Source organism: Schistocerca gregaria, chromosome 10 (assembly GCF_023897955.1).
Source record: "Schistocerca gregaria isolate iqSchGreg1 chromosome 10, iqSchGreg1.2, whole genome shotgun sequence".
Lineage (NCBI taxonomy): Eukaryota > Metazoa > Arthropoda > Insecta > Orthoptera > Acrididae > Schistocerca > Schistocerca gregaria.
This window is the reverse complement of record NC_064929.1, coordinates 90,756,534-90,783,753: the sequence shown is the minus strand read 5'-3', so window position 1 is coordinate 90,783,753 and position 27,220 is coordinate 90,756,534. Positions and strand designations below refer to the sequence as shown.

Sequence of the window (27,220 nt, the reverse complement as noted above, 5' to 3'; positions counted from 1 at the left end):
TATGCAGCGTCTAGCGCTCTCTCTCTGTCCTGAGGCCCGCTCTCTATTGATGTCTCCACTCTTGTACTCGAAAGATATTTTGAAGTCGTGTAAAGCACTCATCCGTGTGAAAGAATCTTCAGTATACGAGTAGTTCTTATTGTGGCAGCCACCCGTCCGTCCCTGGGCTCTGCGGAGCCGGTCCGTAAACGCAGTCTGCGGGGCGGGCGGCACTTCGCCGCACAACGCGTGGTGGCCACGACCGGCAGGCGGCCAACAAGCGGTGTGGGCGGTCTCTGTCCACGCTGGCGGCGTCACAGCAGGCGGGACAAAATCTTCAATTATTAATTCTCTCTCTCTCTTAGTCGTAAGTTTATCTGTGCCGTGTGGTATTTTAAACTTATCATTTGTTTTACTTGGTCGCTTCTTTTAATCCAGTTAAATTCCTCTTATCAAAATTTATTTTCCAATTGCCACTGAACAGCGGCGCACAGAACGAGGGAGAAAACTTTTCTTTTTTGAAAATAATAATTTAGCTGGCGCTCAAAGCGGTGAGCAAGCAGACATTCACATGCGTCGGAAGGACAATGATTGTTTTAAATTATTTTCTACTTATTTAACGAAATAGTCGTTATATTTTTGCTTCCACACGTTAGTAAATTACTAAGCGACATCAGTTATTCTGCAGTACATGTTTAGACGGCCGAATCACAAATTTAATGTCATAAGCTAAAACTCATTCGTGAAGATAAAGTTTCCAACACGTATATATTTGGAGATTACTCCGCTGACAGCAAGAGAATATAAACCCACATTTAATGCATGAAAAGCTTGTATTTCCTTTGCCGTCTTATTGTCATAGGCGTTTTCCTTGACACTTAAAACATTTTTATGGGGTCTAATGATTTGCCCATTTTTATACATCAGTCAACTTCCTAGTTCACGAAAATTTTATAAGTGTAAGTACTTTTGCTTCGAAAGCGAATGTTTGATTTGTGCCTCAGATTTAGCAAATGTGTGGAATTGGTTTGTTCTGTGTAGGGAAACAGTTTTGCTTCTGGAGATTTATAATCACATCTCTGTGGTCTCCCCTTAAGCTACAGGTCTGGTCGCTCATTTGGCATGTTAAATAATGTGGGTATTACATTCCATATAGGTTTCCTACGTTTCACTTTCACCGATTTGGCTAAAAGTGGAGCGAACAAAACTCCGACGTGTTGGGTAGTTATACGACGTCTTTCTGCAAAAGGTCAGTTATTAGCAGTTTTTTACTGTTAAGGAAAACGGCATTGTCCAGCAAACATGGCTATGAGTAAAAGTCTAGAATGGGGCCAGAATGTTGTCAGCACTTGCCGTGAGGTATGATGAGATCAAAAGGTGTGTCAGCTCTTTGTGCAACGCAGGGAGACAATACGTTTCGAAGTAGCACATTCGGAAAAAAAGGTGAAACATTGCACTAAATAAGGATTATAAATTAAATTGCTCCTTATTTGGGGCGCAGCTGTTTAAACTGTGCAGGTATCTGCAAACCAGAGACAGCGTCGCGATCCAGGACATATTCGAGAAGGCAGGGTGTTGCTACGCAGTCGAACCGCACCTGCGCACTGAGTAAATGCATCAACGTTTCTTATTACATTGAAATGTTGAACATGGGACTGTCATTAGTGGCCGTGCGGTTCTGGGCGCTGCAGTCTGGAACCGCGAGACCGCTACGGTCGCAGGTCCGAATCCTGCCTCGGGCACGGATGTGTGTGATGTCCTTAGGTTAGTTAGGTTTAAGTAGTTCTGAGTTCTAGGGGACTTATGACCTCAGAAGGTGAGTCCCATAGTGCTCAGAGCCATTTGAACTGTCATTAATAAACACTGACCCACCTACCTTTTTGCAAGACTGAATTTGAAAAAAAAAAAAATCCGCTTTCTGATGATTCCATTCACACAACCTTTCACTCTTTTCAACACTCCTTTCATCACCAAATATCTGCTATTATCCCACGAGACATGCACCAGCGGACGAAGTCGCTGTGCACCACTTCATCACTTAGACCAGTCCACTTTATAGCAATCCCTGCCACACACACACACACACACGGAGAAACAGCACACAAGACAGCGGTGTCAGTTTCGGCGCTAGGAATACACTGGCTCAGTTGTCGCCTCTCATTGGTTATGTCACAGCACCATCCCACTGGCTACGGGAAAATGACGAGCCGACAACCTATGAGCAGTGGACTGGAAACGCCGTTACTGCCGATGGGCCTGATCCAGTGGTCGTCCAACTTTTTTTGCTCAGGGGCCAAAACTAACAACACGATGGTGGCACCTCTAGCCATAGATTTCCACGTCTTTTTATGAACTGACAAACCACGTAAATGGTGTGTTACAAACCTCCAGTAGACTAGCTATAGTAAAGAAGCGAGAGGTTTACCACTGACTTTCAGGCACTTATCGTTAAAGTCGATACTATTCGGACCACTACGTGTACAATGTTCTCTGTTTCAGATTGTTGCCACCCTCAATGACCAGTAAATTGTAGCACTGTAATTGCCCGACGAAATGTTGCTGCGCTGTCTTTGTGAAAAGATGTTTAGTAACGGTAAGTGGCTCCTTACTTAGCTTGCATTTATGGCGAATCTCTTCCCCAACGTAAATTCCCGCGCGACTGGGAAAAAGCGCAGGTGACGCCTGTATATAAGAAGGGTAGAAGGACGGATCCTCAAAATTACATACCAATATCTTTAACATCGGTTTGTTCTCGAAAATATTCTGTTTGAATATAATGAATTTCCTTGCGAAAGAGAAATTTCTGTCCATGCATCAGCACGGCTGTAGAAAGCATCGCTCCTGCGAAACGCAACTCGCCCTTTTTTCACATGATATCTTGCGAACCATGGATGAAGCGTCTCAGACGGATGCCATATTCCTTGACTTCCGGAAAGCGTTTGACTCGGTGCCCCACTGCAGACTCCTAACTAAGGTACGAGCATATGGGATTGGTTCCCAAGTATGTGAGTGGCTCCAAGACTTCTTAAGTAATAGAACCCAGTACGTTGTCTTCGATGGTGAGTGTTCATCGGAGGTGAGGGTATCATCTGGAGTGCCCCAGGGAAGTGTGGTAGGTCCGCTGTTGTTTTCTATCTACATAAATGATCTTTTGGATAGGGTGAATAGCAATGTGCGGCTGTTTGCTGATGAAGCTGTGCTGTACGGAAAGGCGTCGTCGTTGAGTAACTGTAGGAGGATACGAGATGACATGGACAGGATTTGTGATTGTTGTACAGAATGGCAGCTAACTCTAAATATAGATAAATGTAAATTAATGCAGGTGAATAGGAAAAAGAATGCCATAATGTTTGAATACTCCATTAGTAGTGTAGCGCTCGACACAGTCACGTCGATTAAATATTTGGGCGTAACACTGCAGAGCGATATGAAGTGGGACAAGCATGTAATGGCAGCTGTGGGGAAGGCGGATGGTCGTCTTCGGTTCATTGGTAGAATTTTGGGAAGATGTGGTTCCTCTGTAAAGGAGACCGCTTGTAAAACACTAATACGACCTATTCTTGACTACTGCTCGAGCGTTTGGGTTCAATATACGGTCAGATTGAGGAAGGGCATAGAAGCAATTCAGAGGCGGGCTGCTAGCTTTGTTACTGGTAGGTTTGATCATCGCGCGAGTGTTACGGAAATGCTTCAGGAACTCGGGTGGGAGTCTCTTGAGGAAAGCAGGCGTTCTTTTAGTGAATCGCTACTAAGGAAATTTAGAGAACCAGCATTTGAAGCTGACTGCAGTACAATTTTACTGCCGCCAACTTACATTTCGCGGAAAGACCACAATGGTAAGATAAGAGAGATTAGGGGTCGTACAGAGGCATATAGGCAATCATTTTTCCCTCGTTCTGTTCGGGAGTGGAACAGGGAGAGAAGATGCTAGTTATGGTACGAGGTACCCTCCGCCACGCACAGTATGGTGGATTGCGGAGTATATATGTAGATGTATATGTAAATGGACTTATACTTAAATGTATTGTGTATCATGAGACACCATCACATCTGTTTTTACATGTTTTAAAAGTAATTTTTATCGACCCACTTGACTGAACTACAACAGGCTTAATTTTATTTCATACTAGATGAGGTACCTGACATTGGCTAGATATATATTTACTCCAATCTTATGTTATTCTGTCTCTTTCTTCCCTCACTGTCTGGTGCCCATTTCGAGTTTCCCCTCACTCACCATCTCTTCACCCCTTTATCTGTCCATTTCGCACTCCCCCTGTATGTGTCCATTCCTCCTCCCCTTCTCCCTCCACATTACCACCCCCCGCCTCAGTAAGACAATGCCTTTGCTTACCCAATAATATTTCTTTGCAGATTGAAAATAATACAGGGTGTTACAAAATGGTACGGGCAAACTTTCAGGAAACATTCGTCACACACAAAGAAAGAAAACATGTTATGTGGACATGTGTCTGGAAACGCTTACTTTCCATGTTAGAGCTCATTTTATTACTTCTCTTCAAATCACATTAATCATGGAATGGAAACACACAGCAACAGAACGTACCAGCGTGACTTCACTTTCTTACAGGAAATGTTCAAAACGTCCTCCGTTAGCGAGGATACATGCATCCACCCTCCATCGCACAGAATCCCTGGTGTGCTTGCGCAGCCCTGGATAATGGCGTATTGTATCACAACCGACCACAATAAGAGCACGCAGTGTCTCTACATTTGGTACCGGGGTTGCGTAGACAACAGCTTTAAAATGCCCCCACAAATGAAAGTCGAGAGGGTTGAGGTGAGGAGAGCGTGGAGGCCACGGAATTGGTCCGCCTCTACCAATCCATCGGTCACCGAATGTGTTGTTGAGAAGCGTACGAACACTTCGACTGAAATGTGCAGAAGCTCCATCGAGCATGAACCACATGTTGTGTCGTACTTGTAAAGGCACATGTTCTAGCAGCACAGGTAGAGCATCCCGTGTAAAATTATGATAAAGTGCTCCATTGAGCGTAGATAGAAGAACATGGGGCCCAATCGAGACATCACCAACAATGCCTGCCCAAACGTTCACAGAAAATCTGTGTCGATGACGCGATTGCACAATTGCGTGCGGATTCTCGTCAGCCCACACATGTTGATTGTGAAAATTTAAAATTTGATCACGTTGGAATGAAGCCTCACCCGAAAAAGAATATTTGCACTGAAATGAGGATTGACACATTGTCGGATGAACCATTCGCAGAAGTGTACCCGTGTAGGCTAATCAGCTGCTGATAGTGCCTGCACACGCTGTACATGGTACGGAAACAACTGGTTCTCCCGTAGCATTCTCCATACAGTGACGTGGTCAACGTTACCTTGTACAGCAGCAACTTCTCTGACGCTGACATTAGGGTTAGCGTCAACTGCACGAAGAATTGCCTCGTCCATTGCAGGTGCCCTCGTCGTTCTAGGTCTTCCCCAGTCGCGAGTCATAGGCTGGAATGTTCCGTGCTCCCTAAGAAGCCGACCAATTGCTTCGAACGTCTTCCTGTCGGGACACCTTCGTTCTGGAAATCTGTCTCGATACAAACGTACCGCTCCACGGCTATTGCCCCGTGCTAATCCATACATCAAATGGGCATCTGCCAACTCCGCATTTGTAAACATTGCACTGACTGCAAAACCACGTTCGTGATGAACACTAACCTGTTGATGCTACGTACTGATGTGCTTGATGCTAGTACTGTAGAGCAATGAGTCGCACGTCAACACAAGCACCGAAGTCAACATTACCTTTCTTCAATTGGGCCAAGTGGCGGTGAATCGAGGAAGTACAGTACATACTGACGAAACTAAAATCAGCTCTAACATGGAAAGTAAGCGTTTCCGGACACATGTCCACATAACATCTTTTCTTTATTTGTGTGTGAGCAATGTTTCCTGAAAGTTTGGCCGTACCTTTTTGTAACACCCTGCATATGTATCTGCGTGGTTGAAATCGATCCGATGGGTTAGGAGGAGAAGTGGAGAAGACACACACACACACACACACACACACACACACACACACACACACACACACATTTTTAAGAGCTAATGACTAATTATTTCTTTTAACAAATCTGTACCGCATATGACCATCTCTATAATGCGTATTCATGCATCGAACGCACTTTCATTTAAGATTGATACAATAGCAGATAATTGGTACGAGACACGCGCACCCATTTGCTGCCAGCACTGAGAAACAACAAGAAAACATTAGCATTATTACGTCCCGTTCCGCCACAACGACAAATCCATCTGCCCCTGTACCAAGTGGCACCTGGAAAGGTAACAGAACAACTTTACGCGCTCACACTGACAGTTCTTACAGTAAATTTTTCATTTGACGAAGGAGACAGGTACAGCGGACAGCTGCAAACCATTTAATCTTTACCTTATTTGGATACATATCATTTATCGTTCTTCAGAAACGGTAAACATTACATTAGCACCTGTTAAAATGAAATAGTACTTTTGGAAACAAACCACCTGTAACTGTTGGGTATATGTGACTCCTTCGCCAAATAGCATTGCTGCGCAGTTGCTGGCAACAGTAAGGCACGTGTATGACACTGAAATTCTACAAAACAGGGAAAAAGATTTTTAAATACCCGTCCGCCGATTTGACAACTATTAGATTATGAGGGATATATTCGTAGGAGACATACGAGTAGTTGTGTCACGTTGTCAACAATTACATTTTTAGTCAGTGTTCACACGAGTCGAGTGTTGAGACCGACTGGAATAATCGTTGTTGTCGCCTGAGTCAATGATGACATGTGCCATTCACAGACTTTCACAGAGTCACTGTCACCACGTTCATAAAATACTGTTGATTGAATTTCAATAAACTGGAAAAAAAGCATAGAGTGGATATTCGTGTAGATGGCAAGAGCATATGAAGGGAAGGAAGGGAATCGTTAATAATTCTGAGCCACTACCGTAAACAAATCTGGGATCAGTGTATCTTGTTCCTAAAATTTATTTTAAAGTACTTTCACGCAAGATGAGATAGATGTATTATTAAAATATTGTATTATATTATTCAAATGGCCACAAAAACTTTATTATAATTGCATTAATCTCAAACTTCCAAAAATGTACGAGGGGCGTTTGAAAAGTCCGTACAAAAATAAAAACTACTTACGTGTTTGGGATAAACCTTTTTTATTTTTCGACATAGTCTCCTTTACGACTTATACACTTCGTCCAACGCTGTTCTAATTTGTTGATCCTTCCCGAATAATAGGAATTGCCAAAGTCTGCAAAATAGCTATTAATTGCTGCAATCACCTCCTTATTTCAAAAAAATCTTTGTCTCACTAGCCATTCCTTCAAATTGGAGAACAAATAGTAGTCCGAGGGAGCCAAGTCTGGATAATAAGGGGGATGTGAAACGAGTTGGAATCCAATTTCCATTAATTTAGCGACCACAAATGCTGAGGTGTGTGCTGGTGCATTGTCTTGATCGAAAAGGACTTTCTCCGGTCCAATCGCCGGCGTTTTTCTTGCAGCTCGGTTTTCAAACGGTCTAATAACGAGGAATAATACTCTCCTACTAGGGGTAATGCAGGAGTAGGTTTAATAATGAATAAAAACATAGGAGTGCGAGTAAGCTACCACAAACAGCATAGGGAACACATTATTGTAGCCAAGATAGACACGAATCCCATGCCCACTACAGTAGTACAAGTTTACATGCGAACTACTTCTGCAGGTGACGAAGAAATGGAAGAAATGTATGATGAGATAAAAGAAATCACTCAAATAGTGAAGGGAGACGAAAATTTAATAGTCATGGATGACTGGAATTCAATAGTGCGAAAAGGGAGAGAAGGAAACGCAGTAGGTGAATATGGATTGGGGGAGGGGGAAGAAATGAAAGAGGAAGCCGCCTGGTGGAATTTTGCACAGAGCACAACTAAATCATACCTAACACTTGCTTCAAGAATCATGAAAGAAGGTTGTGTACATGGAAGAAGCCTGGAGATACTAGAAGGTCTCAGATAGATTATATAATGGTAAGACAGAGATTTAGGAACCAGATTTTAAATTTTAAGACATTTCTAGGGACACATGTGGATTCTGACCACAATCTACTGGTTATGAACTGTAGCTTAAAACTGAAGAAACTACAAAAAGAAGGGAATTTAAGTAGATGGGACCTGGATAAACTAAAGAACCAGGGAGAGCATAAGGGAACAATTAACAAGAATGGGAAAAGAAATACAATAGAAGAAGAATGGGCAGCTTTGAGGGATGAAGTAGTGAAGGCAGCAGAGGTTCAAGTAGGTAAAAAGATGCAGGCTAATAGAAATCCTTGTGTGACAGAAGAAATATTGAATTTAATCGATGAAAGGAGAAAATATAAAAATGCAGTAAATGAAGCGGCCAAAAAGGAATACAAACGTCTCAAAAATGAAATCCACAGGAAGTGCAAAATGGCAAAGCAGGCATGGCTAGAGGACAAATGTAAGGATGTAGAGGCTTATCTCACTAGGGGTAAGATAGATACTGCCTACAGGAAAATTAAAGAGACCTTTGGAGAAAAAAAGAACCACTCGTATGAGTATCAAGAGCTCAGATGGAAACCCAGTTCTAAGCAAAGAAGGGAAAGCAGAAAGGTGGAGGGAGTATATAGAGGGCCTATACAAGGGCAATGTACTTAAGGGCAATATTATGGAAATGGATGTAGATGAAATGGGAGATATGATACTGCATGAAAAGTTTGACAGAGCACTGAAAGACCTAAGCCGAAACAAGGCCCCGGGAGTAGACAAAAATCCATTAGAACTACTGACGGCCTTGGGAGAGCCATTCCTGACAATACTCTACCATCTGGTGAGCAAGATATATGAGACAGGCGAAATACCCTCAGACTTCAAGAACAATATAATAATTTCAATCCCAATCCCAAAAAAGCAGGTGATGACAGGTATGAAAATTACCGAACTACCAGTTTAATTAGTCACAGCTGCAAAATACTAACGCGAATTCGTTACAAACGAATGGAAAAACTGGTAGAAGCCGACCTCGTGGAACATCAGTTTGGATTCCATAGAAATATTGGAACACGTGAGGCAATACTGACCCTAATAGTTATCTTAGAAGCTAGATTAAGAAAAGGCAAACATACGTTTCTAGCATTTGTAGACTTAGAGAAAGCTTTCGACAATGTTGACTGGAATACTCTTTCAAATTCTAAAGGTGGCAGGGGTAAAATACAGGGAGCAAAAGGCTATTTACAATTTGTACAGAAACCAGATGGCAGTTGTAAAGAGTCGAGGGGCATGAAAGGGAAGCAGTGGTTGGGAAGGGAGTGAGACAGGGCTGTAGCCTCTCCCCGATGTTATTCAATCTGTATATTGAGCAAGCAGTAAAGGAAACAAAAGAAAATTTCGGAGTAGGTATTAAAGTCCATTGGAGAAGAAATAATAACTTTCAGGTTCGCCGATGACATTGTAATTCTGTCAGAGACTTGGAAGAGCAGTTGAACGGAATGGACTGTGTCTTGAAAGGAGGATATTAGGTGAACATCACCAAAAGCAAAACGAGGATAATGGAATGTAGTCGAATTAAATCAGGAGATACTGAGTGAATTAGATTAGGAAATTAGACGCTTAAAGTACTAAAGGAGTTTTGCTATTTGGGGAGCAAAATAACTGTTGATGGTCGAAATAGAGAGGATATAAAATGTAGACTGACAATGGCAAGGAAAGCGTTTCTGAATAAGAGAAATTTGTTAACATCGAGTATAGATCTGTCAGGAAGTCGTTTCTGAAAGTATTTGTATGGAAGTGAAAATGGTGGATAAATAGTTCGGACAAGAAGAGAATAGAACTTTCGAAATGTGGTGCTACAGAAAAATGCTGAAGATTAGATGGGAATATCACATAACTAATGAGGAGGTATTGAACAGAATTGGAGAGAAGAGGAGTTTGTGGCACAACGTGACTAGAAGAAGGAATCGGTTGGTAGGACTTGTTCTGAGGCATCAAGGGATCATCAATTTAGTATTGGAGGGCAGCGTGGAGGGTAAAAATCGTAGGGGGAGACCAAGAGATGACTACACTAAGCAGATTCAGAAGGACGTAGGCTGCAGTAGGTACTGGGAGATGAAGAAGCTTGCACGGCATAGAGTAGTATGGAGAGCTGCATCAAACCAGACTCAGGACTGAAGACCACCACCACCACCACAACAACAACAACAACAACACTCTTCTGTAATAGTTTTACCCTTTTCCAGATAGTCCATGAGGATTATCCCTTGTGATTCCCAAAAGACAGTCGCCATAACCTTTCTGGCCGAAGGAATGGTCTTCGCCTTTTTTGGTGCAGATTCTTCCTTGGTAACCCCTTGTTTAAATTGTTGTTTGGTCTCAGGGGTATAGTAATGTATCCATGTTTCTTCCACAGTGACGAAACGACGCCTAAAGTACTGCGGATTCTTCCTGAACAGCTGCAAACCATCCTTGCAGCACTTTACACGATTCCGTTTTTGGTCAATCTTGAACAATCACGGAACCCATCTTGCAGATAGCTTTCTCATGAGCAAATGTTTATGCAGAATATTATGTACCCGTTCACAGCGCTAGCAATCTCATTCATCTTAACGCTTCTGTCATCCTTCACCACATCATGGATTTTATTAATCATTTCTCGAGTCGTAACCTCGACAGCGCGTCCAGAACGTTCAGCATCACTTGTGCTCACGGACTTTTCAAACGCCGCTCGTAGAAATAAATAATAAACTTAAAAATAATAAAAGGACAGATGCACTGCACATGCAAGAGGCTACATAAGAAAGCTACACGTCTCTTATTGAATCTGGTTTTTATTCATAATAACTGCAAAACAAACGTAAATACTAATTTATAATTTTTCGTTAAAGTAATTTGTGATGTTGAACTTTTTTTGGCTACGTCGTGTATATCTGCGTAGTTTGGGCTGCATGCAATCCTCATTGCGTCTTCTTAATGACTGGACAACCGATTACGATATTTATTTTTGAGGTACTTCATTTTTGAAAATGAAGTTTGACACAGGTAAGTTGACGGAAGTAGTGTTAAAATGAACTGTACACAGTCTCGTAAATTTTTATAATTGTTAGGCACACATTTGCGAAATGCAGTTTGCTGTTGTGTTTCACGATGTTCTATAAACAGAGCTTTAAGCTGTGTGTCATGCTGAAGCTCGATTATTTCATTTAGCAAAATTAGTTTTAGGAAATCCAAATTGGCAGAAGAACGTGAGATTTTCATGTCTAACATGCCAAGGGCTCTCTACGAAAATGAAACAGCTTCAAAAATTTCTAACATCTGCAAATCTGTTTTTTATTTCTTCCAAATAGGATTCCAATTATTCGTTTCTGTTTGGTAATTAATTTCATCGGTAGTTAACCCTGATCGGAACATAGCAACAGTTGGAAAATTAGACAGATCTTTCACTTCGAGTTCATTTATATATAATTGCAGTTTGGCTTCAAATGCAAATATTTTGTTAGTCATTTGCCCAATTTCTTTCTTGGTCCTTGTAATTCCAAGTTAAGGTGTTGAATTTTTGTGTAATATTGGTCAGAAAAGCTGTAAGTTTTCACTATTCATCAAGCTCAGGATAATATTTGCCACTTTGCTGTAAGAATAAAATAATTTCAGATTTCAAATTGACAAGCCGTTCCAGCACTTTTCCTTTGCTTAGCCATCTGACAGAGGTATGTAGGAGAACATCACTGTAAAAAGCTTGCACTTCCAATTCCTGCAGAAGTTCTTTAAATTTTCGGTGATTAAGTTCACAGGAACGAATGAAATTTATAACGCTTATAACCGTTTGCATAACGTTCTTCAATTTGGTATTTTAAATTTGACATGCCAAACTTTCTTGATGCAGTAAGCAGTGAATGGAGAGTAAATTTGGCAAATTCCATTCCTTTTAATCAGTGCTATAAGACCATTGTTGACGCCCGTCATTGACGGATAACCATCTGTACATACTGATATTAATTTGCTGCTAGATAGGCTATTTTTTTTTTACAAATTCTTTAATTGCATCCAGAAAATCACATCCTTTTGTGTGACCTTTCGTGGTTATAACTGCTAAAAAATCTTCCTCTATTACCCCATCATTTGTGCAGTAACGCACAAATAATGAAAACTGAGCCATCGAAGCTAAATCTGTTTTGGGATCACATGCAAGACTGAAGTATTTGCATAGTTCGACTTTGTTAATTACTGCCTCAAACGTATGTTTTGAAATATCTCTATGCGACGTCGACAGGTGGATTCGGAAAGTGTGAGCTTGTTTATTTCAGCTGATATTTGTTTACTGTTGGAGAAATTTTGAATCAAGTTTCAGAAACAATCATACATTGCTTGACTGATTTAGCATCAGTGAAAGCTTTCATTCTTTTTTTTTTGCCACAATATTTTATACTTGGTACGATGCTCTTGTGACAGCCTCACTTTGCACAACTGCTGCTAACATGACGTTTTGTACGACGACGAATGGTAGATTTTAAATAAGCAATTTTTTCCTTTCTTTCATTTGAATTCAAAGCTAAAGCTAATGTACCAGGTGTACCGGTATGAAATGAGCGTTAAGATACAAATGTGTCGATAGGGAACATTTGTTATGAACGACCATTAATTTTTGTTTGCTTGTTTGCTATGACATCTGCTAAAGATATTTAGTATACATCAAGTCATGGAACAAACAACGTCATATGTTTTCATCGTGTTAAAAATGTCGAATTTTGTACCAGAAAGTGATGATTTGCGAAAAGCATTAAGTTTTTGTTTTCATTTGAAAAAAAGTGCTGCACAGTCGCATCGAATGCTTGTCTAGGCATATGGTCATCATGCTCCATCAGAAGCAACATGCAAAAGATGGTTTCAACGGTTCTGAAATAATGATTTTGATGTAAGAGTTGAAGAACGTGGAAGACCACCAAAAAAGTTCGAAGACGCCGAATTGCGAGCAATATTGGATGAAGGTGATACTTTGAGTCAGAAGCAAATGGCAGCAATGCTAAATGTTGCGCAACAAACAACTTCTGACCGTCTGAAAGCTATGGGAAAGATCCAAAAGTGTGGAAAATGGGTGCCACATGAATTGAATGAAAGACAGATGGAAAACCGAAAAACCATTTGTCAAATTTTGCTTCAGACATGAAAGTAAATCAATTTTTCGTCGAATTGTTACTGGCGATGAAAAATGGATTTATTCTAACAATCCTTAACGGGAAAAATGATGGGTTAATCCGGGACAACCAACAACATCGACTGCAAAAACAGATCGATTCGGCAAGAAGACAATGGTCCGTGTTTGGTGGGATCAGAAAGGTGTGGTGTATCGTGAGCTTCTAAAACCCGGTGAAACTGTGAATACTAATCGCTACAGACAACAAATGATCAATTTGAACTATGCATAGATCGAAAAAAGACCAGAATGGGCAAAATAATTTTTTTACACGATAATGCACCTGAACATAAAGCAAAACTGGTTCAGGATGCAATCAAAACACTTGGCCGGCAGCTGCTACCCCACCCACCGTATTCACCAGACTTGGCCCCTTCCGACTACCATTTGTTTTCATCAATGGGACACGCACTGGCTGAGGAACACTTAGATTCCTACGAAGAAGTCGAAAATTGGGTGTCTGATTGGTTTGCTTCAAAAGACGAACATTTCTATTGGCGTGGTGTCCACAAACTGCCAGAAAGGTGGTCAAAATGTATAGAAAGCAATGGTCAGTACTTTGAATTAAATGTTTTTACTTTTCAATTCGAAATCAGTGTTTCATTTTCACAAAAAACGCTCATTTCATACCGGTACACCTGGTAAATGAATTGTACTTACTTGTGTAGTGGCGAAATAAATTGTATCTCATCCCGGGATATTACGCAAGTAGCAGTACCTTGTTTGTGTCCACTTATAAAGCAAAACTCTCCATCCCATATTTCTTGGAAACTTGTTTTCTCTTCACATATTTTCCTCTTAGTACATGAGACATTGTTTATTCCACTAATAATTATATCACACCGAAACTTGGTTCACGACTGACACGGCGGTGGGAAGCGGCGCGTTAAACGGAAGTGGTGGCTGCTTTCCAGTTGCCTAATCATCACTTCCCCGACTCTAATCAAAATTATACGCAGTCTCCGTGAGCAAATCACCGCTACGCCAGACAAGTAGAGAACTAGGGCTACTCGTGCGAAACCAAGGAGGGTCGCGGACCGCACGAAAACATGATATGGGCCGCGGGCCTCAGTCTGACGACCACTGCCCCAGTCTATAACTAAGGCCGCAATTTTTCGTCATTGTGATTGGCAGATGTACAGGGTGTCCGACAAGACATTCCCTGATTACATAAATTAATAACTCTGATAGTTGTAAACAATTCTACACAAGTTTCATATTTGTATCTTACTTCTAGAAGTGAGATACAAATATGAAACTTGTGTCGAATTTTTTACAACTATCAAAGTTTTTTCTCTGTTCTAGGTTCGCAGTACCCAAGAAGCCATGTTAACCAATCAGGAGAAGTCACAGTGCGTCCTGTGGTACCATGAGACGATCACCAACCACAGTGCAGAGACACTTCCAGACAACATTTGGAAGGAATCCACCTGATGTCAAGAGAATTAAAGCCTGGTATGAGAAGTTCAAGAACACAGGATCGGTTGCTGACCTTCCGAGGTCTGGTCGACCAAGAACCTCAGCAGACAGGGTGGAAGCTGTAAGGCAGTCTTTTCTGTCAAGTCCGAAGAAATCAGTGCACAGAGCCTCACCTGAATTGCCAAAAATTCTCTCCATGACATTTTACACGAACGTGTATTGTTTTGTGCATACAAAGTGCAAATCGTTCAGGCCTTGTTGCCCAGTGATAGTACACGTCGGTATGACTTTGCGGTCGAAATGCTGTCACGTATTGCGGACGATGTTCATTATCTCAGACGAATTGCCTTTTCCGATGAAGCGACCTTTTTTGTCACTGGAGTAGTGAATCGCCATTATGTGCGCATTTGGGGTTCTCAACCCCCTGGCGAGGTCACGGAGTGCACCAGAGGCAGTCCAAAGGTGAATGTTTGGTACGCGCTATTGCCCGATCGAATTATCGGGCCATTCTTCTTCGCTGAGGCTACCGTCACATCTGCAGTGTATCTGGACATGTTGCAACTGTGTGCTGTTCCTCAGCTGCTTCAGTATCACCCCGATGTCTTGTTCCAGCAAGACGGTGCACCGCATCATTGGGGTTTGGACGTCCGTGCCTATCTCGATATGACCTCTCCTGGGCGATGGATTCGTCGTGATGGGCCAACGGTTTGGCCTCCACGCTCTCCTCACATAACCCCATTAGACTTATTTTTATGGGGTTATGTCAAGGACGAGGTCTATCGAACACGAGTACCAGATCTTGAAACCCTGCAGCAACGGATACACAGTCGTTGAGTCGATCCCTCCAGTGACATTGGCTAATGTGTGGACGGAAATTGAATATCGGCTAGATGTGCTACGTACTAGCGAGGGTGCTCATGTGGAAGTTTACTGACGTGTCAAAAAAAACTTTGATAGTTTGTAAACAATTAGACACCAGTTTCATATTTGTATCTTACTTCTACCCTCAGACTTCAAGAAGAATATAATAATTCCAATCCCAAAATAGCAGGCGATGACAGGTATGAAAATTACCGAACTACCAGTTTAATTAGTCACGGCTGCAAAATACTAACGCGAATTCTTTACAAACGAATGGAAAAACTGGTAGAAGCCGACCTCAGGGAACAGCAATTTGGATTCCATAGAAATATTGGAACACGTGAGGCAATACTGAACCTAATACTTATCTTAGACACTAGATTAAGAAAAGGCAAACCTGCGTTTCTAGCATTTGTAGACTTAGAGAAAGTTTTTGACAATGTTGACTGGAATACTCTCTTTCAAATTCTGAAGGTGGCAGGGGTAAAATAGAGGGAGCGAAAGGCCATTTACAATTTGTACAGAAACCAGATGGCAGTTGTAAGAGTCAAAGGGTATGAAAGGGAAGCAGTGGTTGGGAAGGGAGTAAGACAGGGTTGTAGCCTATTCCCAATGTTATTCAATCTGTGTATTGAGCAAGCAGTAAAGGAAACAAAAGAAATATTTGGAGTAGGTATTAAAATTCATGGAGAAGAAATAAAAACTTTGATGTTCGCCAATGACATTGTAATTCTGTCAGACAGCAAAGGACTTGGAAGAGCAGTTGAACGGAATGGACAGTGTCTTGAAAGGAGGCTATAAGATGAACATCAGCTAAAGCAAAACGAGGTTAATGGAATGTAGTCGAATTAAGTCGGGTGATGCTGAGGGAATTAGATTAGGAAATGAGACGCTTAGAGTAGTAAAGGAGTTTTGCTATTTGAGAAGCAAAATAACTGATGATGGTCGAAGTAGAGGATATAAAATGTAGACTGGCAATGGCAAGGAAAGCGTTTCTGAAGAAGAGAAATTTGTTAATATCGAGTACAGATTTAAGTGTCAGGAAGTCGTCTCTGGAAGTATTTGTATGGAGTGTAGCAATGTATAGAAGTGAAACATGGACGATAAATAGTTTGGACAAGAAGAGAACAGAAGCTTTTGAAATGTTGTGCTAATGAGGAGGTATTGGATAGAATTGGGGAGGAGTTTGTGGCACAACTTGACAAGAAGAAGGAACTGGTTGGTAGGACATGTTCTGAGGCATCAAGGGATGACAAATTACCATTGCAGGGCAGTGTGGTGGGTAAAAATCGTAGAGGGAGGCCAAGATATGAATACACTAAGCAGATTCAGAAGGATGTAGGTTGCAGTAGGTGCTGGGAGATGAAGAAGCTTGCACTGGATAGAGTAGCATGGAGAGTTGCATCAGACCAGTCTCAGGACGCAAGACCACAACAACAACTAGTATAAAGTCTTGCATAATCTACTCAGGACAACCTTCGACATCACAGAAAAAAACTGAGAAGCAATTCAGTTATTCGATTGTGTAAGCAAACGCGTTAGCTCTCTCTTACAGCCAATCAGCTTCTAAAGAAAGAAACAAAGTACAAGGTAAAAAAAAAAATTGCATTCGTAGCGCAGTGCAGTGTGATGCAAATCGAAGTATATAGTCGAGACGTACCTGAAGGAGAATCCTTCGTAACAACACAATCTGTGAAAATAATGCGTTAAGTAGTTCATTTTCAAAAAATTGAGTATTACTACAACTTTTAAACGTCCTGTAATCTTAGTCGTCATCAGATACTTCATTTTCATCGTATGTAGACTCGTCAAGGGCTCTCTAAATCATTTTTTCCAAACGTTTATTCTCTTCACAACACATTTTGAACACCCAGTCATCCTACATCCGCGAAACAGATAACTCTACAACGTCATCTAGTGCCTACGAAGCAACAAAGGTTTAAAAAACGATGAATGGTTAAACTGATACCGCTACGATGTCTGCAGATATCTCAGGTCATTACGGGAGCAAAAAAAGAACGTTTGAAACGACTGACAATCGTAGGAAGCGGCGCGACGTGTTATTGCATCCGCTGCGTCTTGCCATTTCCTGCAAACGACGCAGTATTATGTCAGCCGGATGCCAAATGTTGTTTACAGTTTTGCAGTTCTTGCCTCGACAGTAAACTTCGCACGTCGTGACAAATGTTAAATGCAGCTGTTCACTGTGGAACAAAGCATCACGCTACCAAAAACCGAGCATTACTAGGCGGAAAGTGAACACGTTGCCCTTGTTTTTCTAGTAACTTTTCGAAACGACGTACTTTCCTTGGCACAAAAAACTTGTCGTCTAGCTGTATATACTGTACGGGCACAGTGTCGTAGTAACACGATAGTTCGTGAATTCGAAGCAAAAACTGTAGAGAAAGACAGCACAGCACTTACCACGCACAGCTCACGAGTTACACACACAAACAGCGCGGCGCGTTCAACGAGTCCACACACGGACACGACCTGCCACTCAGATACCTCTGCCACACGGCTGGCTGTCTTACGCCACTCCTGCACTGCGCATGCGCCAACAAGGTGGTGACTTTTTGCAACAGTAGCACGCGGTCGACTTCCGTCGCGCAATTCTTTCGTTTGTCCCATAACTAACTCGTCAAAAGTTACACTCGTGTTGAGAACACAAACCTCTTTAAAGCGACGTGTACTTGTCAACTGCACCGTAAAAACCAAAAGCAAAGAGTCTGGTTTCAGGGAACAGCTGCCCACCGCGCGCACTCTCTCTCACACAGCCCGAAGCAACGATAGAGCAACAGAGACGAACTTCTTCGAGTATGGCGCCATTAATTTTTGTGACTTTCAGGCAGAGCATTCAATAAAATGACCAGTCATATGCTCTTTACATGCTAAAATATTCATTTTGCATTGTCAAACCTCATAAGGCCGGGACACACATGTCCGTGCCGTGACACGTCCGAGTTTCGGCCGCCACCCGGACAACGAAATACGTCATCAAAACAAATGTAGCGTGGCAGGCCCCACTTGACCGGGCCGTACCAACACCTTCTGATACACAGGCCTCGCGGCGGAACTATGACGTCATCAGCGCTAGGCTAACACCCTCTGCCGCTCCAAGACAGGCTGTGCGCTAGATCCGATGAACGTGTATTTCTTTCGTGAAACCATAAATTCACTGATCGTTCAATTTGCGCTTTACAGAGAAATTGTGCCGCCCTTGTATGATATCGCGCGCAATGTGGCACACTGATTACAACACAGTGTGATCTCCTTCTGTTGTGTTTAAAATCCTATGCAAAATCTGACTTACTTGTTAACAAAAACTTCGCCACAGAAACCTAGATCCATTAGTCAGTAAATGACACTAACGAAGATACTTTGTAACAGTTAACAGACAGGATGACAAAATTATTGTAGAGATCATAAGTTTATTACTGGGACAAAAATGTAATTCACTGCGGCATGAGTGACCCATCAATTATCGCACAGATATTGGCAATATTGTTACAGTCAAAAGTTTAATTACAAACGCTCATTTAACCAATGCAAAAGCGTGAAATAAGACTCATTTGTGGTGTATCTGTAATGGCTCTTGTGGACTCCCGTTAGATTCAATTGCTCACATAATAATTTACACCACACCAGAACACAGAACCCTAGGAATATCTTTGACGTCTATTAGAACAAAAGTTATGGAACTTTCTGTCTTTATCAGATGTCAGTCATTAGGCAGCTTGATACCCACTAAAAACTTAACAAAACCATTAAAGTCCACATAATGTCTTTCCTGTTCATACTGGGCATGAGTTGCTACACCCGCTGCAATAGCTATTTCTAAGTCTCTATTTCCTAGACGCTTTCGTCTCTCATCTCCACTTTCCCTCTAACAAGAAGCTGACGGAAGTTACTTCGGACAGTTAGGCAGAATGGATGGTATGGCTCCTGTTTAAAGGCGAGGTTTTGGAAGTGGCACAGAATATTTCTTCCCTGTGGAACTGTCGAAATATTCACCATGTTTGAGAATGACGTCTTCAGTGAAGTGGAGCTCGCAGACTTTGAAATAATGGGAAAATCTTTTATCAGCTACATGTAATAATCCCGAGGGGGACTAAAGCTAACACATGGGATTAGTGCCAGTTACCTTCAGATCAAATCGATTATTGTTCACTCGGTATTTCAAGGTTAAAAGGCTAAAGCTATTCTTGCATAAGTAAATCACAGTTTTCCAGACTCAGTAATGTATGTAATGTAGTTGATCTAGACAAAGACACGAAATGAATCGAATTCACGTTGTTAAGGAACATCTAAAGAGCGTGCTACTTAAATATGTGATTGGTTGCTCCCGCTCTCTAAATTAAAGAACAGACAGCCTGAGACAATCTAACTGAACTGTAAAGAACCTGAGCTTACCTTCGAATTCTGTGTAACCTGGAAATTTTCACGATGTATTACAGATATCCATTTCTGCTGTAGTTCAATGCTTTTAAGAAAAGAAAACACCGCTACTCGTGGCCCATTTTCGTAATTTCCTCTGCAACGTGGAACACAACACTTATACACCATTTCGAACGATTAAATCAAAACGGAGATGTAATTTCGACGAATCAACCACTATACTTTGAAAGTAAACAGAAGTTTTGTTTCCCGGGTAGGTTAGCCAACATAAACACAGAATTTCGAATTGCTTATAAAGGTAAATCCACACAAATTAAGCACAGCGTCTCACGGTGCAGATTTCTTATCGCATATTGCTTTGTAAACGGCGCTACTTTTTCTTGCAGTGCTTCATACACTCATTTTCAATTAAACGAACAATGTATTCTAACGGTGCCTTTTGTTGCGTGCCTGGTACGGCTATTAGATCCAACTTTGGCCACCAGCAGCGCTAGTTATAGCAGAATCTGTCTTTCCACCACTGGCCTAGTGGAAGTGACGTCAAATGGCCTACTCGTCTTGGCTGGGAGGCCTGTATGTTAGATGGTGTTGGCCGTTCACGGGCGAGATTCGCCGTTTTTAATTTTCCACGTGACGGACACGACCTGACGGTAGAATTGTCTTGTGAGCTGTGCAACTGCGCAAGACTGTTCTGTGTACAAAACATAGACGTAGAACGACTAATAGAAGAGGTTCTTTACGATCAGGGAAGTGAAAACTACAGCAATATCGAGTACAGAGTTTGGAAGACAATTGCAACAGATCTACAAGCCAAAGGTAAGATAAAAAGACATTTCAGATGAAGCGCTCGGCATTCCCAGACGTCCTCAGCTCATTCGTCAGTCACTTGAAATAAGAACGCGTTTATGAAACCACCACTGAAACGAACATTTCAGCGTGAGGTTAAACCACAAGAATCTGCGTCAAGCCAGCTCATGGCTTATATTTTGGCAAAAAAAGCTGAAAAACAGAGAGAAATACAAAACCCAGTTGATGCTTTTTTGGCTGGTTTAGCACCAGCCCTAAAATCGTTGCATCCACTACTTTTTCATCAAGCTAAAAGTAGGTTTTTTCCAATTGTACAGGACTTTGAACTGAAGCAACTCTCGAATGACGTATCAGTCCATCAATTCACTCCATCATCCTCCAATTCATCAGCAAAATCTGTTTCAACAGCATATCCTTCACCTGTGGAAAACGAGTCAACAGAACCTACACAGCAGCGTTTGGATCTGCAAAGAGATTCCCACAATTCGTATGTAGATAACCAAAGCGATCATCCTCCAAGTTCCCCTGCATCCTCATCACCTTCAGAAACTAATTCACTGAATAGTCCTCATTTGTTTTTCTTAGGGTAATAGAAATTTAACTGTATTATTTACTAACTTATGTATTTATCTGTCAATTACTAAAGTAATAAAATAAAAATGCTGTCCTTAAAACTTCTTATTCATTTGTGTTCTGTGTACTTTTCTTTAACCTACCTTAGAAAAACAGCCAGTCGTTCTTTAGGTGAAACTGATACTCTCCAGAAAGTGTCGTATTTTCTCAGTCTTGGTTCAAGTTTCTCTAAAAGTTCACAGAAGGCGTACTGCGTCATCCTAAAATATTCATAAAACTTAGTCTCATCATCTATGAGATGAGAAAATAATGTTCGAAACTCTCCCTGTACTGGTCTCGTTTTCCAGGCACTGTGCATCGATAATTTTCTTCTTCTTGTTTGCCTTCGTTCTTTTTCCTCTTCGTCTAAAGCAAGTGCTATAAGTCCTAATTCAGTATTACGAAAATTAGTGGACATGTTTTAGAGCTTTCACAAACAGAAACACATATCACTACAAGGAACAACTAGGCACGGACGTGCCCCGGTCGTGTGTCGCCCCTGCAGGAACGGCTGTCACCCGTCCCACGCTGGCCCTGATGTGTGTGTCTCCCGAACTATATTCTATCTACAGCACGTCGCTTGCAATACTGTCACGAAAGCGATAATGCGGATTAGATCAGCATCTACTGGACATGATGGCATCACTATCCAGATGGTAAAACTTATTATTTATCAACAACTGCCCTCTATAACAGACATTTTCAACGATTCATTAATCACAAGTGTTTTCCCTGAGGCCCGGAAACTGGAACAAATTAATCCACTGCCTAAAAACGACATCGCCACAGCACCCTCTACCGCCCCATCTGCCTTCTTCCTGCACTATCAAAGGCCTTAGAATATATAGTCCATGACCAGCTCACCAACTACCTAACTACTAACAACCTACTAGACGAATACCAATCACGTTTACGTAAACATCGAAGCACAACATCCGCACCGATAAAGGTGACAGATGACCAGAAACTTGCCATGGACAGACAAGAAGCGACTATCATTTGCTTCTTAGATTTCAGCAAAGCATTTGATACTGTCGACTTCGACATCTTACTAGCCAAGCTTAGCGGTCTAAATTTCTCACCAAGTGCTGTGCAATGGTTTCGCTCACACGTGAAGTCTCGTCAGCAACGCGTCCTGTCCGGGAATACAAAATCACAATGGCGGCAGGTAATGTCAGGCGTTCCCCAAGGCTCAGTATTAGGTCCCGTACTCTTCTCTCTGTTTGTCAATGATGTGTCATCTGTTCTGACCTATTGTAAATATCATATGTATGCTGATGACCATCAACTAAGTGCGAAACCAAGCAATCTTAACAAAGCAATTGAAAATTTCAATACTGATCTCGATGCACTATCAAAATGGGCACAGGACATGAGACTAAAACTCAACCCATCTAAAACCCAAGCGGTGCTTGTTGGTCACTCCGAGCTCATTAGCCCAAAACATCCTAAATGGAACAAATATTAACTTCTCTCCCTCAGGAAAGAGTTTGGGAGGAATAATAGATGAAAATCTAAATTGGACAGAGCACGTAACTGTAGTGTCCAAAAAAGCATCAGCATCCTTTCATGTCCTACAAAAACATAAAAACTCTTCCCATTCGATCTGAAAAAGAAATTAGTACAAACGCTTATACTCCCAATCATTGACTACAGCGATATTACCCCATAAGGCCTCTCTCAGGAAAACTCGCGACGTCTGGAACTGGTCACGGATGCCTGCGTCCGATATATCTGTGACGTTCAACTTTTTGATCACTTTTCACGAGCATATGCAAAATTGTCATGACTGCGTGCAGACAAACGCAGAGATTTCCATACACACAGTCTCATCTACTGCCTTATAAATGTACACTGTCCCTCATATCTACGCTCGTCCCTAACGTTCATGTCGGAACAACATGACAGAAACACACGTTCCCATCACAATAAAATCCTCTCTGTTCCACTGCATCGCTCAGTCACCTTCTCCAAGTCCTTTACAGTAGCGGGAACCCGACTCTGGAATAACGTCCCTCGTTATGTTAGAGAACTTAAAAACATGTCCGACTCAAAAAACAGTCAATGACGTATCTACTTAAGCAACAGTAATGCCTTCCTCTGTACATGAATGCACTTCACCTCAATACTTCCCTCTTTTCCCCTCCTTAAATCTCCCTTCCCCAAAACTCACTATACTAGTAAACATCTACTTTACACACTCAGACATTAATGTACATCTGCACAAATCTTCATTAATATTGCCAATTTTTCTCATGTTTATTATTATTATTATTTGTTTTTTACTGTTATCATTATTGCTTTTATCATAATTTGTATGTATAGCACCTCTTTTAAAACTACTGCCAGCATTTACTTTATTGGGTCTCAGTCATTACTCTTTATTGTCACTAGAGTAATCTAATTTTCTCATTTAAACTATTGTCATGATGTAACTCTGATGTGTGAAATGCTGCATGCGTGGAACACTGGTCCGATGTAGGAGAGGGCCTGATGGCCCTATTCTGATCAGGTTAAATAAATAAATACATATATGATAAAAATACACATTGAAATATATCTTACTGTTCTAATTTACAGCGGGCAAAGCGGGATTTACTTCTTACTTGTGATCACAAAAAGCATCGCACATTCCTCATGTTTTCACAAAAAGCATCACGAAACTCAAACTCTGCATAGAGTCACTATACGTAATCATCTAGAAGATTCAAACACTACATTCAATTTCGGTGGACACCATTGTAATATTACCAATTTTAGCCTCACAAACGCTCAATAGTAAAAGCCTGATGGCCTAAAGTTATCGAACAATTGTAAAGTAAAAGAAATGAACCACTGCATAGCAGCGACAGAATCTATTATTTTTTATCTTTGCCGTTCTTGCGCGGTGCCTGTAAATCTCTATGTTCATGTATCGATGAACGGTATAAAAAAGAATTCTGTTGTTCCCAGACAAATGAGGCATTTGGCGCCTCACCTTTTACTGTTTGTATTCTATGAAAGGCGGCCGCGGACTTGCTGCGTTCCGCAACTGTATTTTATATTTCATGTGAAAATATTGAGTGAATATGCTAATTGTTATTTTTACAATCAGAAATTGTAGTTTCTTGTAATTGATTACGAACAGGCAGCATCAAGAGGACATTTTGACTGTTATGTATAAAATATTTAACACCAATGGTCATCTATTGTAATTTAATATCAAAAGGTACGTAGCACTGAAAAAAAGTGGGTTAAAGATAAGTGTGGATATTTTAGTAAATTAACCTTGATGATTTCCATCTCCCTATTTACTTGAATGTTAATTATTTTGTTTTAGTTCATCACCAGAAATTACGATCACGCTGATGGGCCGAACGCAGCATCAGGCAGAAGGAACATTATCGTTTCCCTATTATTTATGAATCAACTCTTTTTTTAATTGTGTAGTGCTGCATTTGTTTTAAAGTCTATAAATCTTCTGGTCCCTTAATGCTGTTCGGGGTATGACTACATCGCGACTATAAAAATGCACAGAAACGATGTTTCTTCCGAACGATCTGAAACGTATCAATATGCTGCTATTATTCGGGTATTTGATGCTGAGCGTATGTTGTTATAATAGTGTAATCAATCCCTGGTTCTCTTGCGAAATGGCCCACGGAATTATTCACTTATTCGAGATTTAAAAAAATTAAATAACAAATATTTTTCTTTTCGCCCCCCCAGAGCAACGCTACACCATCTACACAATATAGATGTTAAATTTGGTAAATTATCATCTGCACTTAACGACCGACAGCACCGGTTTTTCGTAGAGCTGTTGTTGTTGTTGTTGTCTTCAGTCCTGAGATTGGTTTGATGCAGCTCACCATGCTACTCTATCCTGTGCAAGCTTCTTCATCTCCCAGTACCTACTGCAGCTTACATCCTTCTGAATCTGCTTAGTGTATTCATCTCTTGGTCTCCCTCTACGATTTTTACCCTCCACGCTGCCCTCCAGTACTAAATTTGAGATTCCTTGATGCCTCAGAACATGTCCTACCAACCTATCTCTTCTTCTAGTCAAGTTGTGCCACAAACTTCTCTTCTCCCCAATCCTATTCAATACCTCCTCATTAGTTATGTGATCTACCCATCTAATCTTCAGCATTCTTCTGTAGCACCACATTTCGAAAGCCTCTGCTCTCTTCTTGTCCAAACTATTTATCGTCCACGTTTCACTTCCATACATGGCTACACTCAGTATAATTACTTTCAGAAATGACTTCCTGACACTTAAATGTATTGGGTTACATAGAGCAGCAAACAGTCGTAGAATTAATTTGCTTTAATATGACATGGGTTAGATAGAGCAGCAATCAGTCGTAGAATTCATTTGCTTTGATATGACATTTATAGTCACAACGCAGATCAGATTTCGACCTGTGTCAGGTCATTATCAATGGTAAAACAAATATAACTTTTGTAAATTACATTGTAATATTTCCTCTTGTAAGTCCATCACATCGTTGTCTTTTAATGTTAACATTACATACCAGTGCGGAATTGTAGCAGTTGTTCGTGCTCAAGTGAATGCTTACACAGTTCAACCATTACTGTCATAAAATTTTGTACTCTTTTAGATCTTTGCTAGTGGCTGCTACATAATGGCGTCAGGTTGCGACTGATCTTTGGACCCCCAGGGTCGAATTTTTCACTGCCTTCAAGTAGGCAGTTTTCAAACAATTCCCAGAAATGGGCATTTGTCATTATGACCTGATCATTGATCAGGTTACACTTAGCATTTCTTTGGTGGCAAAAGATCTCCATCTCCTCAAGAAGATCTAGGAGTCCATCCTTCTTGCCTCTATGTAGCAACCTGACATTTGACGTTAACATTGGCAATCTATGTTTGATTTCTCTGCTCCGTCTTTGCTTTCTAGAGCAACGTGTTCCTTAAACCTAGTTTCCAGTCTCCTCCCTGTTTGACCCACGTAACATGCTCCACAGTCAGGACAATCAATTTTATAAACCCCAGATGAATCAAGTACATTTTTTACATCTACAGTATGTTGTAAGATACATCCTAAATTATTTGTTGTTCCAAAGGCTATTTTCAGTTTGTATTTTCTGCAAATCGATGCAATTCTCATGCTCATTTTCCGATAATAAGGCAAGGTACTTATCTCATTACCATATTTCTTCTCTACATTCCTATATATTCTACATTCCTATATAGTTATCTATATTCCGCACTGGTATGTAATGTTAACATTAAAAGACAACGATGTGATGGACTTACAACTTTTGTGAATCACATTGTAATATATACTCTTGTATTTGTTTCAGCATTGATAATGACCTGACACAGGTCGAAATCTGATCTGAGTTGTGACTTTAAATGGCATATCAAAGCAAATTAATTCTACGACTGATTGCTGCTCTATCTAACCCATATCATATCAAAGCAAATTAATTCTACGACTGATTGCTGCTCTATCTAACCGAATATAACCACAGTCATTGCGTGCACCCAACCCATGGAGGGCAACCTGACGACTGAAACCTATACTCGATGTTAACAAATTTCTCTTCTTCAGAAACACTTTCCTTGCCATTGCCAGTCTACATTTTATATCCTCTCTACTTCGACCATCATCAGTTATTTTGCTCCCCAAATAGCAAAACTCCTTTACTACTTTAAGTGTCTCATTTCCTAATCTAATTCCCTCAGCATCACCCGACTTAATTCGACTACATTCCATTATCGTCGTTTTGCTTTTGCTGATGTTCATCTTATACCCTCCTTTCAAGACACTGTCCATTCCGTTCAACTGCTCTTCCAAGTCCTTTGTTGTTTCTGAAGTTTCCGATGAATTAGAGCTCTCAGCGTGAAATGACCGCAGAACTCCCGGGAGGCGTACGACGAACGTATCAGGAGAGAGAGAGAGAGAGA

General features: G+C 41.1%; 1 protein-coding gene across 1 annotated transcript in view; it reads right to left on the bottom strand.

Moving 5' to 3' along the window:
- LOC126293356 (F-box/LRR-repeat protein 7-like) overlaps positions 1-17,971 on the bottom strand; it is a 163,646-nt gene extending 145,675 nt beyond the window's left edge. The window contains exon 1 of the mRNA XM_049986560.1: positions 17,911-17,971. The gene's annotated coding sequence lies outside the window, so the exon portion shown is untranslated. The remainder of the gene's footprint in view (positions 1-17,910) is intronic.
- Positions 17,972-27,220: the final 9,249 nt, after the last annotated feature.